Raw genomic sequence first — 15,516 nt, 5'->3', positions numbered from 1 at the left:
GGCTCCACTAAACCTCAGACTGAAATCCCAGACTTCACTGCTCCTCAGATTCACTCAGACTGCTATGCTCTCCTCGATGTGTCTAGAGACTTCACTGTCTTTCTATCCTCAATGTGGCTGGAGAATGAATGCCAGCTCTGTGACCCTGTTCCTGTCTTATATACCTCTCATGAGTCCTGGGATTAAAAGCCTGGGATCTCAAGTGCTGAGATCATCTTTGTGCAAGCTATTTCTCTTTAGGACTGGATATATTTTGTGTAGCTCAGTATGGCCTTGAACTAACAGAGATTCGTCTTCCTCTACCTCCTAAGTGGTGGGATTAAAGTTGTGTACTACCACCACCTAATCTGTATAGCTTGAGGCTGGCTTTGCTTTTTGAATCCTCAGGCAAGCTTTAATAAATCATAAATAATATACCACCACATAACACTGTTGTCAAAATGGAGCATTTGTGATGTCACAATTCAGCCATGTGATAAAACAATGGAACACTGTGGTAACACAATGGATCATTTTGATGTGATAATGCAGCCCTGTGATGGCATAATGGAGCTTTGGAATGTCATAATGCTGTGTTACAAAATAGATAGGTGAAGTGTTGGGGGTATGAGAGGAGATAAAGGGGAGGGAATTGAGTGGATTTAGTCAAGACACATTGTAAATGTATATGGAATTCTCAAATGAAAAAGAAAAGACATAGATAGGCTCTTCACATAAGGCCTTTTAGTTGGAAAACTTCTAAGAATTTCTTGAATATGCTAAGGGAAGACAGAAGTAATGCCAAATCAAAAAAGGGACCAAAAAGAAAAACAAATATTTTTTCATGAAAAGCTAATGACTGGCTTAAAACTGAATGGCTTAGTTACTTAAATTTAAAATTTTTTAAATTTAAAATTTTCTAGTTTTTTTTTTTTCTTACTGTTTGGAATTGTATTATAAACCACCTGGAAATGCTCAAGTGCTTTTTTGCCTGCTTGTATACTGATCCTGGGAACATGGAAGAACTCTCAACTCCTTCTCCAGCACCACATCTGCCTTCGTGTACGCAGACCTCTGAATTGTAAGTGAGCCATCCCAATTAAATGTTTTTCCTTTATAAGAGGTGCCATGGAGCCGGGTATTGGTGGCACACACCTTTAATCTCAGCACTCTGAAGGTAGAGGCAGGCGGATCTCTGTGAGTTTCGAGGCCAGCCTGGTTTACAGAGCAAGTGTAGGCAAGTATAGGCTCCAAAGCTATGCAGAGAAACCCCATCTTGAAAAAACCAAAAAAGAAACAAACAAAAAAATACATTTGAATTTCATTAAATGCAACAGAAAAATTTTCAGAGTCTTAGGTGGAAAGTGGTTTTATAACTATTGTTATGTGCCCCTAATTTTATAATTCTTCCATTTCCATAGGCATTTTTGTTGTTGTTTTTTGTTTTTGTTTTTGTTTTTTTCAATTTGTCTGTCTATGTAGCACTGACTGGTCTGACATTCACTATGTAGACCAGGCTGGCCTTGAACTTGCAGAGATCCACTGAGATTAAAGGCGTGTACCACCTTGCCCAGCTTCTGTAGACATTTAAAAAGGAATGGGAAAGAACAGTATCTAGTTGCCCCAAGGCCTGACAGTGGTTAATCAGGCACTGGAAAACATTATTTGTCCTCAGGAATTTCTAATGACACATAGCAAAACTTGACTTTAAAGAATCCTACTAGCTGTTTCAAGCACTCAGAAGGGCTGTATGGCCTCAAGAAAATAGAAATAAGAAGCATCTTTAAGGCTTTCATAGTCCATGAAGCAATAGGAATGCCAAAACGAAGCTCAAGTACAGGTTTTAATTGTATGTTATTGAGAATGATATTAGTCAATATTTATGGTGCAATATGAGAGACCAATATTCTGTGTAGTGACTTATGGCATGTTACTCAAATCTCTGCAGTCATAACTTTCCCAGGAAAAGAATGTTTATGAAAATGTAGAGTCAGCAGACAGCTATTTATTTTCTTGTCTCTTTTACAGCCATGAGAAGGTCAGAAGGAATAAGATTGCTCTGAAATGTTTTAGTTAATGGCCACTTCACAATGTCCAGATCCAGCTACAACTATTTGTGTGTGTGTATTTTTAAATAAGAAAGTGTGGTGAAAGAGTCCACTCTAGAACCGGCTTGCAGGGTTTAGCTGATGGTTTAACTGAGGCTTGCTGCAAACACTCAGCAGGTTCTTTGAGCTTTTAAATTCAAATTGCTTCAATTTAAATTCTTGAGTTATCCATATGTAAAATAGAAGTGGTGATAGATAGTGCTTTCTTTCCTCCTCGGGCTATTATGAAAATCAAATGTGTTAATGTATGCAGAGTACTTAGAAGAGAGACTCACACCTTAATACACTTTGAAAAATATCAACTTGAAAATAATAAGTACATACTAAGGCCCTTTATAATGTTCTGTGCACACTCTTGATGGAGAACAGCTTCTAAAGTGGGTCCCAGCGATCCTGGCTCTTCATGTTAATATCCTTAGGTAACTTCCAGCTCCCTTTAATGTGACTTGGGCCAAAAGACTTGATCATAATTAATGTCCCCTGAATGGGGTGATGAGATGCCATTTCCCAGGTTAGGTTATAAAAGGGGCATTTATGGAACTCTTTGGTCCTTTTTACTTTTTTCACTCTGACAAAACAAGTAAGTCATCACACTGTGAGCTGTCTTACCAGGAGAGGGGGGAGTGGGGGTGCATGTCAAAGAATTATGGGTATCTCTAAGCTAACAGCAATGAAAACCCCAAAACATTGCAAGCCAAAAGCTATCAGAGGACTGAATTCTGCCAAGAATCAAGTAAATGAAGCTGGATGAGGCTTCTCTTTGGTTCCCTCAGAGGATGGAAGCCCCTCGGACACCTCAGCTGGATATTCTCAGATCCTATATCAGAAAACCCTGCTAATGACACCTACATTCCTGATCAACAGAAACCATGACATAGAGTCTAAATCACAAGTTTTTAAATAATATTTATGCAGTAAGTAATATGTAACAAATGTATATTTTGGTATCATATATGGGTGCTTTGTGCTAAAAATATTGGAACTGATTTGGGTATGGGATTTTGAAAAGCTTTCTATTCAATTCCATTCTATTTATCTATTTATTTAGTATGAATACATACACACATGTATGTACACACACGTGGAGAAATCAGAGGATAACTTGCAGGATTAATTTTTCTCTTTCTACCATATGGTCCCTGATTATTGAAGGCGTGCCTTATGCCACTGAACCATCTCATTGATTCAAGACTGGAAATGATTTAAAGAACATGATAATGGGACCCCTAAGGACCAAGCAACCCTGAGTCTGCTGAGATCGCTGGACTACTCCTGCCCCCCTCTGAGCAGAGGTGAGCTGCTTTGGCACCTGCCTTGGGCCCAACTTCTGCCTGTCCACTCTGGGAACTCCTGTCCTGGGGTCTGCAGGAAGGTCGACTCGGCCCCTGAGGACCAAGCAACCCAGAGTCTACTGACATCTCTGTGCTAGTCCAGCTCCCACCCACCTGCACCCACCTTGAGACCCATCAGAGTATCGGACCTTCTTGCACCCACTGGAAGAGAACCTTGGACCCATACACACCAGGAAAGGAAAAGACACCACCTGCACCCACTGGAAGAAGAGATGGGAAGACGACAATATAAGAACACATCCAACAACAGAAAAAACAATATGACACCACCAGAGTCTAGGGAATCTACACCAGCAATACCTGAACATCCCAACACAGATGAAGCAGAAGACAGCAACCTTAAAAACAACTTCATGCAGATGATAGAGACACTAAAAGAGGAAATGAGAAAATCCTTCAGAGAAATGGAAGAAAAGACAAACCAAAAGATGCAAGATATTAAGGAAAGCCAAGAAAATACAATTAAACAACTGAAGGAAACAGCTCAAGACCTGAAAACTGAAACAGAGACAATAAAGAAAACACAAACTGAGAGAATGCTGAAAGTGGAAAAGCTGAGTAAACAATCAGGAACCACAAATGCAAGCATAACCAACAGAATACAAGAGATGGAAGACAGAATCTCAGATGCTGAAGATAAACTAGAGGAAATAAATTCATCAAGCAAAGAAAATCTTAAGTCTAACAAATCCTTAACACAAAATATCCAGGAAATATGGGACACCATGAAAAAACCAAACCTAAGAATAATAGGTATAGAAGAAGGTGAAGAAACCCAACTCAAAGATGCAGAAGACATATTCAACAAAATCATAGAAGAAAACTTTCCCAACCTAAAGAAAGACATGCCAATGAAAGTACAAGAAGCCTACAGAACACCAAATAGAGTGGACCACAAAAGAAAGTCCCCTCATCACATAATAATTTAAACACCAAATGTACAGAATAAAGGAAGAATATTAAGAGCAAGCAGCAAAGGAAAAAGGCCAAGTAACATACAAAGGCAAACCTATCAGAATTACACTGGACTTCTCCATGAAAACTCTGAAAGCCAGAAGGACCTGGATAGATATTCTACAAACTCTAAGAGAACATGGATGCCAGCCAAGACTACTATACCCAGCAAAGCTTCCAATCACTATAAATGGAGAAAACAAAATATTCCATGACAAAATCAGATTTAAACAATATGTAACCACTAATCTGGCCCTACAGAAAGTACTGGAAGGAAAACTCCAACCTAAGGAAGTTAACTACACTCACAAAAACATAGGCAATAGATAGTTCCACTTTACCAAAACCCAAAAGAAAAAGCAGGGTAAATCCACATAAATACTACTACCAACAACAAATCAAAAACAAACAAGAATAAGCACTCAATGGTCCGTAATTTCCCTCAATATTAATGGTCTTAACTTGCCTATAAAAGACACAGGCTAACAGAGTGGATACAAGGACAGAATCCATCCTTCTGCTACATACAAGAAACAAACCTCAAATTCAAAGGCAGACATTACCTCAGAGTAAAGGGTTGGGATAAGATATTCCAATCAAATGGACCCAAGACACAAGCTGGGGTTGCTATCCTAGCATCTAACAAATTAGACTTCAAACTAAAATCAATCAAAAGAGATGAAGAAGGTCATTTCATATTCATCACAGGAAAAATCCATCAGCATGAAGTCTCAATTCTAAACATCTATGCACCAAATACAAAGGCACCGACGTTCGTAAAAGAAACATTATTAAAACTCAAATCACAAATAAGACCTCACACAGTTATAGTGGGAGACTTCAACACCCCACTCTCACCACTGGAAAGGACCACCAGACAGAAACTTAACAAAGAGACAAAGGAACTAACAGAAGTTATGACCCAATTGGGATTAACAGACATCTATAGAACATTCCATCCAAACACAAAAGAATATACCTTCTTTTCAGCATCACATGGAACCTTCTCTAAAGTCAACCACATACTTGGCAATATAGCAAACCTCAACAGGTACAAAAAAATTGGAATAATCCCCTGTGTCTTATCAGAACACCATGCTTTAAAGTTAGAATTCAAAAACAACACAAATTGCAGAAAACTTACCAACTCATGGAAATTGAACAATGCACAATTGCACCATTCCTGGGTCAATGAAGAAATAAAGAAAGAAATAAAAGACTTCCTAGAATTCAATGAAAATGAAGACACAACATACCCAAACTTATGGGACACTTTGAAAGCAGTACTAAGAGGAATGTTCATAGCTCTAAGTGCTCACATGAAGAAACTAGAGAATAGTCACACCAGAGAGTTGACATCACAACTGAAAGCTCTAGAACAAATGGAAGCAAATTCACCCTGGAGGAGTATATGCCAGGAAATAATGAAACTGAGGGCAGAAATCAATAAAGTCGAAACAAAGGAAACAATTCAAAGAATCAATGTAACAAAGAGTTGGTTCTTTGAGAAAATCAACAAGATAGACAAACTTTTATCCAAACTAACCAAAAGCCAGAGAGAGAATATGCAAATTAACAAAATCAGAAAGGAAAAAGGGAATATAACAATGGACACTGAGGAAATCCAGAGAATTTTCAGGTCATACTTTGAAAACCTATACTCCATAAAATTCGAAAATCTAAAGAAAATGGACAATTTTCTGTACAGGCTTCACTTACCAAAATTGAATCAAGAACAGATAAGCAACTTAAACAGACCTATAACCCCTAAGAAAATAGAAGCCATCATCAAAAGTCTCCCAACCTAAAAAAGCCCAGGGCCAGATGGCTTCAGTGCAGAATTCTAACAGAAATTCAAAGAACAGCTAATACCAATACTCCTCAAAGTGTTCCAAACAATAGAAGCAGAAGGTTCATTGCCAAACTCTTTTTATGAGGCTACAATTACCTTGGTACCCAAGCCACACAAAGTCGCAACTAAGAAAGAGAACTACAGACCAATATCCCTCATGAATATTGATGCAAAAATACTGGCAAACTGAATCCAAGAACATATCAGAAAAATCATCCACCATGATCAAGTAGGCTTCATCCCCGGGATACAGGGTTGGTTTAACATTTGAAAATCTATCAGTGCAAGCTGCCAAATAAACCAACTGAAGAAGAAAAACTCACTAGATGATCATCTCACTAGATGCTGAAAAAACCTTTGACAAAATACAACACCCCTTCATGATAAAGGTCCTGGAGAGATCAGGGATAACAGGAACATACCTGAACATAATAAAAACAATATACAGTAAACCAACAGCCAACATCAAACTAAATGGAGAGAAACTCAAAGCTATTCCTCTAAAATCAGAAACAAGACAAGGCTGTCCACTCTCTCCATATCTCTTCAATATTGTCCTTGAAGTTCTAGCTAGAGCAATAAGACAAAAAAAGGAGATAAAGTGGATACAAATTGGAAAGGAAGAAGTCAAGCGTTCACTGTTTGCAGATGATATGATGGTCTACATAAGTGACCCAAAAAACTTTACCAGGAACTCCTACAGCTGATAAACACCTTCATCAAAGTGGCAGGATACAAGGTTAACAAAAAAAAAATCAGTAGCCCTACTATATATGGATGATAAATGTGCTGAGAAAAAAATCAGAGAAACATCACCCTTTACAATTGCCACAAACAACATAAAACACATTGCGGTAACACTAACCAAAAAAGCGAAAGACCTGTATCATAAGAATTTTGAGTCTTTAAAGAAAGAAGTTAAACAAGATACCAGAAAATGGAAGGATCTCCCATGTTCTTGAATAGGTAGGGTCAACATAGTAAAAATGGCAATCTTGCCAAAAGCAATCTACAGATTCAATGCAATATTCACCAAAATCCCAGCACAATTCTTCACAGACCTTGAAAGAACAATTCTCAACTTTATATGGAAAAATAAAAGACCCAGGATAGCCAAAACAACCATGTACAATAAAGGAATGGCTGGATCACCATCCCTGACTTCAAGCTCTATTATATAGAGCTATAGTCCTGAACACAGCTTGGTATTGGCACAAAAATAGATAGGTAGACCAATGGAATTGAGTTGAAAACCCTGATATTAACCCACACACCTGTGAACACCTGATTTTTGACAAAGAAGCTAAAGCTATACAATGAAATAAAGAGAGCATCTTCAGCAAATGGTGCTGGCATAACTGGATGCTGGCATGTAGAAGACTGCAGACTGCAGATAGATCCATGTCTATCGACATACAAAACTTAAGTCCAAATGGATCAAAGACCTCAACATAAATCCAGCCACACTGAACTTATTAGAAGAGAAAGCAGGAAATACCCTTGAATGAATTGGTACAGGAGACCATTTCCTGAACATTACACCAGTAGCACAGACACTGAGATCAACAATTAATAAATGGGACCTCTTGAAACTGAGAAGCTTTTGTAAGGCAAAGGACACAGTCAACAAGACAAAGTGACAGCCCACAGATTGAGAAAACATATTCACCAACCCCACATCTGACAGAGGGCTGATCTCCAAAATATACAAAGAACTCAAGAAGCTAGTCTCCAAAACACCAAATAATCCAATTAAAAAGTGGGATACAGAACTAAATAGACAATTCTCAACAGAGGAATCTAAAATGGCTGAAAGACACATAAGAAAGTGTTCAACATCCTTAGCCATCAGGGAAATGCAAATCAAAACAACTCTGAGATACCATCTTACTCCTGTCAGAATGGCTAAAATCAAAAACACCAATGACAGTTTATGCTGGTGGGAGTGCCAACTCATTCAGCCACTTTGGCAATCAGTATGGCGATCTGGGAATGAGTCTGCCACAAGATCCAGCAATTCCACTTTTTGGCATATACCCCAAAGAAACATGTTCATACAACAAAAACATCTGTTCAACGATGTTCATCACAGAATTATTTGTCATAGCCAGAACCTGGAAGCAACCTAGATGCCCCTCAACTGAAGAATGGATAGAGAAAATGTGGTACATTTACACAATGGAGTACTACTCAGCAGAAAAAACAAAACAAAAACCAATGGAATCTTAAAATTCGCAGGTAAATGGATGGAACTAGAAGAAACTATCCTGAGTGAGGTAACCCAGTCACAAAAAGACAAACATGGTATGTACTCACTCATATGTGGATTTTAGACATAGAGTAAAGGATTACCAGCCTACAATCCACACTGCCAGAGAAGCTAGAAAACAAGGAGGACCGTAAGAGAGACATATATGGTCCCCCGGGGAAGGGGAAAGGGACAAGATCTCCTGAGCATATTGGGAGCATGGGGGAGGGGAGAGGGAACTAGGAGAATGAGAAGGGGAGAAGAGAAGAGGTGAGGAGAACATGATGGGGCAGGGAGGTTGAGTTGGGGGGGAAACAGAAGAGAGCAAGATAAGAGATAGTATAATAGAGGGAGACATTATCGGTTTAAAGAGAAATCAGGCACTAGGGAAATGTCTGGAGAGCTACAAAGATGACGCCAACTAACAATCTAAGCAACAGAGGAGAGGCTACCTTAAATTCCCTCCCCTGATAATGAGATTGATGACTGACTTATATGACATCCTATAGCCCTCATCCAGCAGCTGGTGGAAGTTGAAGCAGACCCCCACAGCTAAACCTTGAACTGAACTGGAATCCAGTTTCAGAGAAGGAAGACTGATGAGCAAAGGGGTCCATACCAGGCTGGTGAAACCCACAGAAACAGCTGACCTGAACAAGGGGGAGCTCTTGGTCCCCAGACTGATATCTGGGAAACCAGCATGGGACTGATCCAGACACCCTGAATGTGGGTGTCAGTGAGGAGACCTTGGAAATCTATGGGGCCCCTTGTAGTGGATCAGTACTTATCCCTAGCATAGGAATGGACTTTGGGAGTCCATCCCACATGGAGGGATACTCCCTGAGCCTAGACACAAGGGGGTGGGCCTAGACCCTATCCCAAAGGATATGACAGACTCTGAAGACCCTCTGTGAAAGGCCTCACCTTCCTGTGGGAGCAGAAAGGGTAGGGTGTTAGTGAGTTGAGGAGTGGAGGGAGAGGGAACCAGAATTGACATGTAAAATAATCTTTCTAATTCAAATAAAAAAATTATTAAAAAAAAGAAAGAAAAAAGAACATGATAATGAAAGGAAAATTGCGTCAAACAAATGGTATAACTCTAGGCCTTGAAGATGTTTCCTATGAATTCTCCTAGTGATGCTGGGTGAGTATGTAAAAGCATAGAAAGCAGGGTCTTAAAGAGTTGTTTGTATACTTGTGTTTACAATAGTATTATCTGTAACAGCCAAAGGAAGTGAACGTCTAAAAATACAATAAAATCTGACAAAGGTTATGGTCAAAGTAACTACATGGACTTTCATTGACCAACATTTATAATCAAAATAAAATATTGAGCTAACAAAATGTCGTATCTAATTAGGAAGATTACTCTCTCTCTCTCTCTCTCTCTCTCTCTCTCTCTCTCTCTGTGTGTGTGTGTGTGTAAAGAAAGCTGAATATTTATTTTAAATTATTAGAAGCTATTACATAAAATTCCCCCAAAGTCAAGATACAACAGTTCAAACATTAAAAACATACAGCCAAATAAGAAAAAGATTTGAATTAAAAAATAGAAAAAAATGCAAGAAACTAATACATGTACTCTTTGAAAATTGTTTTTACTTTTCTAAACCATGTTTATTTCTAATTCTGAAAATAAACTATGTGATGGTATTCCTGGTCAGAAAGAAGGGCATTCATAGAGAATATAACTCCCCTAGACAAGGCATGTATTTGGGGATAACACGAGTAAGGGGCATGGGAGATGGGAAAGTTGGATTACCAGTGTGAAGGGCCACGCTAAGCTAGGCAGTGGATCTTAATCTTGAAAGATGTAGAAGAGCTATCAAACCTTTATAAGTGGGGGAGCAGCATGATCATAGTTACTCCAGTCACTAAGGATCATGCTCTTTGGACCATATGATAATTCTCTAGAGAGGTGATTTGCCCAGGATGGTCATGTCTGTGTCCTCTGAAGGTGGCTGATCAACAATGAAGGGACCAGCACCCCCCCCAGTTTTGGCAGCCATGAGAGGCTAACATGTGCTCGCCTGACCTTGCTGGGCCTTCCCTGGTCACTAGGAGGTCAGATGCCCTCCTTGTGGCAAGGAACCAGTCAGAAGTTAGCTGGTGGGGCTGTGCTTTAAGGCTCTGAGTGTGCCTTACTACAAGTGCACAACAGTGACGTGCAGAGCATAGCAACTGCCCTGGGAAGGCCTATGTTCCATAACAACCAGTTGACAAATCAACATAGGGTAGGCCGTCCAAGCCTGGAAGTGCACCCCTAGACTTTGCCCTATAAGATCCCTGTCTCATGGTTTCTCAGTTTTTTTTTTTTTCTCCAACCATCTGCCATGGTGGATGGATGAAGGTCCTGAGTTAATGGAGTTAGCTAATTAACCAACAGCAATAAAAGACTCCATTTGTTCCTGAACGAATGGGGTCCTTGCTGTAGCTTGTATCCTCGAGTCAATAAAGAAACCTTTGTCCTTGCATTCGGTGAGTCATCTCCTTGGTGGCAGGTTCTTTTGGGGTTCCGAAATCTGGGCACAACAACCTAACTCTATGGAAAACACCAGTCTTGGGATTGATTTCACCTCTTCTTAGATAGCACTCAACACCACTGGAGAGGTGCCAGGTCTAGTGTTCTCTCCTAAAACTGGCTTATTATTGTTCTTTCACAATGTAGTCTCTCCTCAGATATCTCAGCCAACCAAACCTGTCATAAGCAGCTGTGGACTGGAGGATGAATGTACAAAGTACACACAGGTGGCATCTCTTGTCAACTTGCACATCATGGTAAGAAGTGATGTGACGGCTAGTGGCAGCAGAAGCAGGTACAGATATAAGAAGTTCAGTAGGCAGATTCCTCAACATCTAACATCTGACACCTGTGGGAAATCAGTGTGACTGTGAGATATTGGAGTTCTTGCTGTAGTAGAATCCTTGTCTGATTATCTCAAGGAGACGGGTATTCACTAAAAGGACCTTAGTGCTGCTCAGAATTTAAGTAGAGAATAAGAGCTGGGAGCCATACAGTACCTGTGTAGCAGTACACCAGTCAGTGATGGCACACGCTTTTAATCCTAGTACTCAGGAGGCAGAGGCAGGTGAGCTCTGAGTTCAAGGCTAGCCTGGTGTACAGAGTGAGTTCTAGGACAGCCAAGGCTACACAGAGAAACTGTTTCACAAAATAAACAAATAAAAAAAAAAACAGGACAAAAAAGAACTAGCAATGCAAAGAGGAGGGAGTACAAGAGTCTTACATCAAGAAGAGTCACCAGGAGATCATTCACTATCAAGGTCTCGACATCCCTATCTCTAGGGACCAACCTAGTTGGCTCCTAATGAATGTGCAGTATCTCTTCATGTTTGTCTCTCCTCAGGTTCACAATCCCAGGGAATAGTGTTCACTATCTAATTCTGGATGCTGTACCTATAGCTCTAAGAGTGGAAACCAGGATGACTATTTCCCACTTTACAGTGGAAGAAAGTGAAGAGACCAGACCCTCACTCAGCCCCTGCTTTAGCAGCCATGACAAGCTACAGAAAAGACACGTAGGCTTCTGACACAAAGAAACTCCAGATCCTCTGGCCTCCAGGAGCCTAAGGCCAAAACTGAACACAAAGAAACTCCAGACCCCACCTAGCCTTCTAGATACTTGGTTCCTGGGAACTGTTTGGCCACAAAAGAAACTCCAGGGGATACCAAAACCTCCCCTGTAGTCTCCAGGATATAGTTCTTAAAACTATTGGTATCTATGTACAACTGGCCACCTGCAAGTAACAAGACAAAGCCATAGAAACCACAAAATGTTCCCTTTCAGCACTGACCAATGAGAATAATTGGTACACAGGTATTTCATGCCAAAATATGACTTTGAGAAATTCTCCTAATTGTTCCCAAATGTCAACAAATCAGAAACCAACCATACTTACTGATATAATCCTGTAACTTTTGTCTTTAAAACTTAGCAGTAGACAGGGAACTTCGCTCTCTCTAGAGGCTGCTGTGTTAGATAGCCAGACAGGGTCCCTGTCATGGTTGGATGAATAATAAAACTTTGCTTTAACAGTTCAGTGGGTCTGTCTCCCTGGTGGTCTTTGGGGATCTTCAAGACTTGTGCACAACAGAAAGGTACTCACTGGAATAGACCAGAACTATACACAGGATTGGTAGGGCATTACTCTTTAATAACAACAACAGAACAACATGAAAAGTGACAACCTGGCAGGTGACCATGGTTTGAGGAAAAGCCAAGGAGCTGGGTACATTTATTTACATTATTTACTCTTTCTCTTGGGGGAAAAATAAGTAGACATTTTCCAAGTTTGCATGCCTGTACCTAATTTCAAAAAGTCACACAGATATATGTATAATAAAAATTTCCTTAGTTTCACTGCTAGTTAAATACTCATAAGCAATAAAAATTGTTAATTAAAATGTGTAGCACAATTAGGTATCAAATACATTCCTGCTATTTGATAAAGATATGATTTTATTTCCAAATGTCAACATGTTCAGAGCAACATCAGGGCAGATGGATGTCAGATGCTGGGGTGATAATTCTACCTATTTTCAGTAGAATCATCTTTTATAGATAATTTCCTATTTTCTATGACTAGTATATTTCTTGAATTCAGGTGAGTACAAAATGCTCTCTCTCTGAAGTTATTAAACCATTCTTCCATGAGCTTGGCATTATAGACCTCCTGTTACAGATAAAAAGACTTGGACAAAGGGCTCCAATTAAATTTGAAAAGTTCAACCAAGATTCCATAACTCAAATGCAATGGTAATTGTACAATCATTAAATCAGAATCATACAATTTCAGAGGGCAATCAAAAATTTCTCTTAATTTTTTGAACTGAAAAGAATTTCACTTCAGCTAAATTTGTAAATGTCGTGGATTGAGTAATTGCTATTGCTCTGGCACTTCTAGGAGATACACAGCAAAACTGTCACTTTCCTTTGTCTCTGTGAACAAAAGTTAAGTGTAGCCTCAGTGTTGACCCTGCACAAGTAAAACCAGCCAAAGAGATATTACTCACTCACGCATGCAAAGTCCTTTTAAAAAAATGTTTCCATGGGAACCATCAGGAACGGATTCATCAGTAACAGTGATATTTTCTAGATCACATCTCCAAAATTAAAATGGAAAAATTGGCAAAATAATATAGAAATAAAAAGTCAGCCCCTCCAATTAAAATGTCCTTCTCCTTTTATATAAGGCACTTGTCACAACAGTGAAACACAGTATGAGTAGTAGTGACCCTTATGGTAGGAGCAAAGAGGTGTTTTGTTATGTTTTTGGTTTTGATGAGACAGTGTCACACGTAGCTCAGGCTGGCCTCAGACTCTCTATGTATCAAAGATGACTTTGGGTTTCTGACCTACCTGCTTTGACCTCCACATGTTGGGATTACAGGTGTGCACAATTACACTCGGTTTATGGAGTATTGGGTATTATCTTAGTTAGGGTTTTTATTGCTGTAAAGATACAACATGATCATGGCAACTCTTATAAAGGAAAACATTTAATTGGTGTGGATCATGGTTTCAGAGGTTCAGTCCATTATCATCAAGGCAGGGAGCATGCAGGCAGACATGGTGCTGGAGTAGTAGTTGAGAGTCCTATATCTTGCTGTCAACAGGAAGTTGACTGAGACACTGAGAAGTATCCTGAGCATAGGAAACCTCAAAGCCTGCCCTCACAGTGACACATTTCCTTCAACAAGGCCATACCCACTCCAACAAAGCCACACTTCCTATGAGATTATGGGAACCAATTACATTCAGACTACCACACTTGGTAATATTCAATCCCCAGATGGTAAAACTTTACATTTTCAGTTAATTTGAAGGTGCTTTAGAATAATGAGCTGTAGAAATGATTCCTGAAAGTATAGTCATTGGTGCTTTGGACTAAAATAGAATGTATTGTAAGGAATTCTTGAGTGAGAATACATTATTTGGTTAAAAAGATATTTCTCAATAAGCTACTTAGAGTAGCAATGGAGATTTCTGGAAGGTTTAGGTGTAGGCAGAGTTTCCCAGCATAGAATGAAAAGACTCTTGTCTGAAGGTAGTAAGGAAAATGGAAGGGGCAAGTGAAACATAATGCCAGAGAGGATGGAGTGAGACTCACGTGTATTGTCCAATGTCAGCATACTCTGCAGCCCTAGTTATCACCCCTTAAAAGTTTCAACATCTGCCGCTCACTCTAAACTTGAACTAAATAAATGCTCAGAAATAACACAGTCTTATAGCTATTTTTATGTGTTCTAAGCAAATGATCTTTTGAACATTTACTTATTTAAAGTTTATGTGTGTCAACAGTGGGACTACATGTGAAAGCTTGACCTATTCCCAGGCCAATGAACTTTTGAGGTAAGGTCAGATTATATATCAACAAAGAGACAGATAATGTTCAAAACAGGAGAAGTTGCTTGGGGATGAAATTAATTTAGTCAAGTAGAAGTCTAATATGCTGACCATCAGTAAGTGTGAGCTACTGGAAATACATATTTAGTAAGCCAGGGCCACATGGTTGCCACACACCTGACAAGTCAATCTTTAACATCAAGCTTTTCATACCAGTCAGACCTGTGTCACTATGTCTGTCTAAAGTAGGACAAGAACAGACATACACTGTACACTCTGTATCTTTCTGAGCACTACCTGGACCACATAGCACTCCAGACCCTCTCAGGCTCTCTCAGCCTCACCAGCCACTGGTTCTGATTTTGCCTGGCTACTACTGACCCCCGTCTGGGAGCAATCTAACATTGTTTGGCCAAGTCCCTCTTGCCTGTTACTCTTCAGTTACAAAACAGAAATAAGTTTCCTTTCATACTCTAACAAGTACCACCCATTATAACCGAGAGTACTGAGTAGTGCAAAGGAGAGACAGAATGTCAAACCTACATCTTCCTATTGATTATGCCAAGGATATGCTATGGGTGAATCTTTCCCAGGCCTCAGCTCTCATCTGCAGAATATGATATGAAAAGTCTTGCTGGGTCCTCTGGCAGTCAGGGCT

General features: G+C 39.6%; 1 long non-coding RNA gene across 6 annotated transcripts in view; it reads left to right on the top strand.

The window, feature by feature from the left end:
* The first annotated feature begins 319 nt into the window (after positions 1–319).
* LOC103162502 overlaps positions 320–15,516 on the top strand; it is a 105,569-nt gene continuing 90,372 nt past the window's right edge. For 4 of the 6 annotated variants that reach the window (XR_004772498.1, XR_004772494.1, XR_004772495.1 and 1 more), the window contains exon 1: positions 320–1,060. This is a non-coding gene — a long non-coding RNA (uncharacterized LOC103162502). The remainder of the gene's footprint in view (positions 1,061–15,516) is intronic. The other 2 variants (XR_004772496.1, XR_003479589.2) reach the window with 2 other exon arrangements.

The sequence above is a fragment of the Cricetulus griseus genome, assembly GCF_003668045.3.
Source record: "Cricetulus griseus strain 17A/GY chromosome 1 unlocalized genomic scaffold, alternate assembly CriGri-PICRH-1.0 chr1_1, whole genome shotgun sequence".
Taxonomy (NCBI): domain Eukaryota; kingdom Metazoa; phylum Chordata; class Mammalia; order Rodentia; family Cricetidae; genus Cricetulus; species Cricetulus griseus.
The sequence above is the reverse complement of the archived record's forward strand: the minus strand, read 5'-3'. Positions and strand labels throughout refer to the sequence as shown.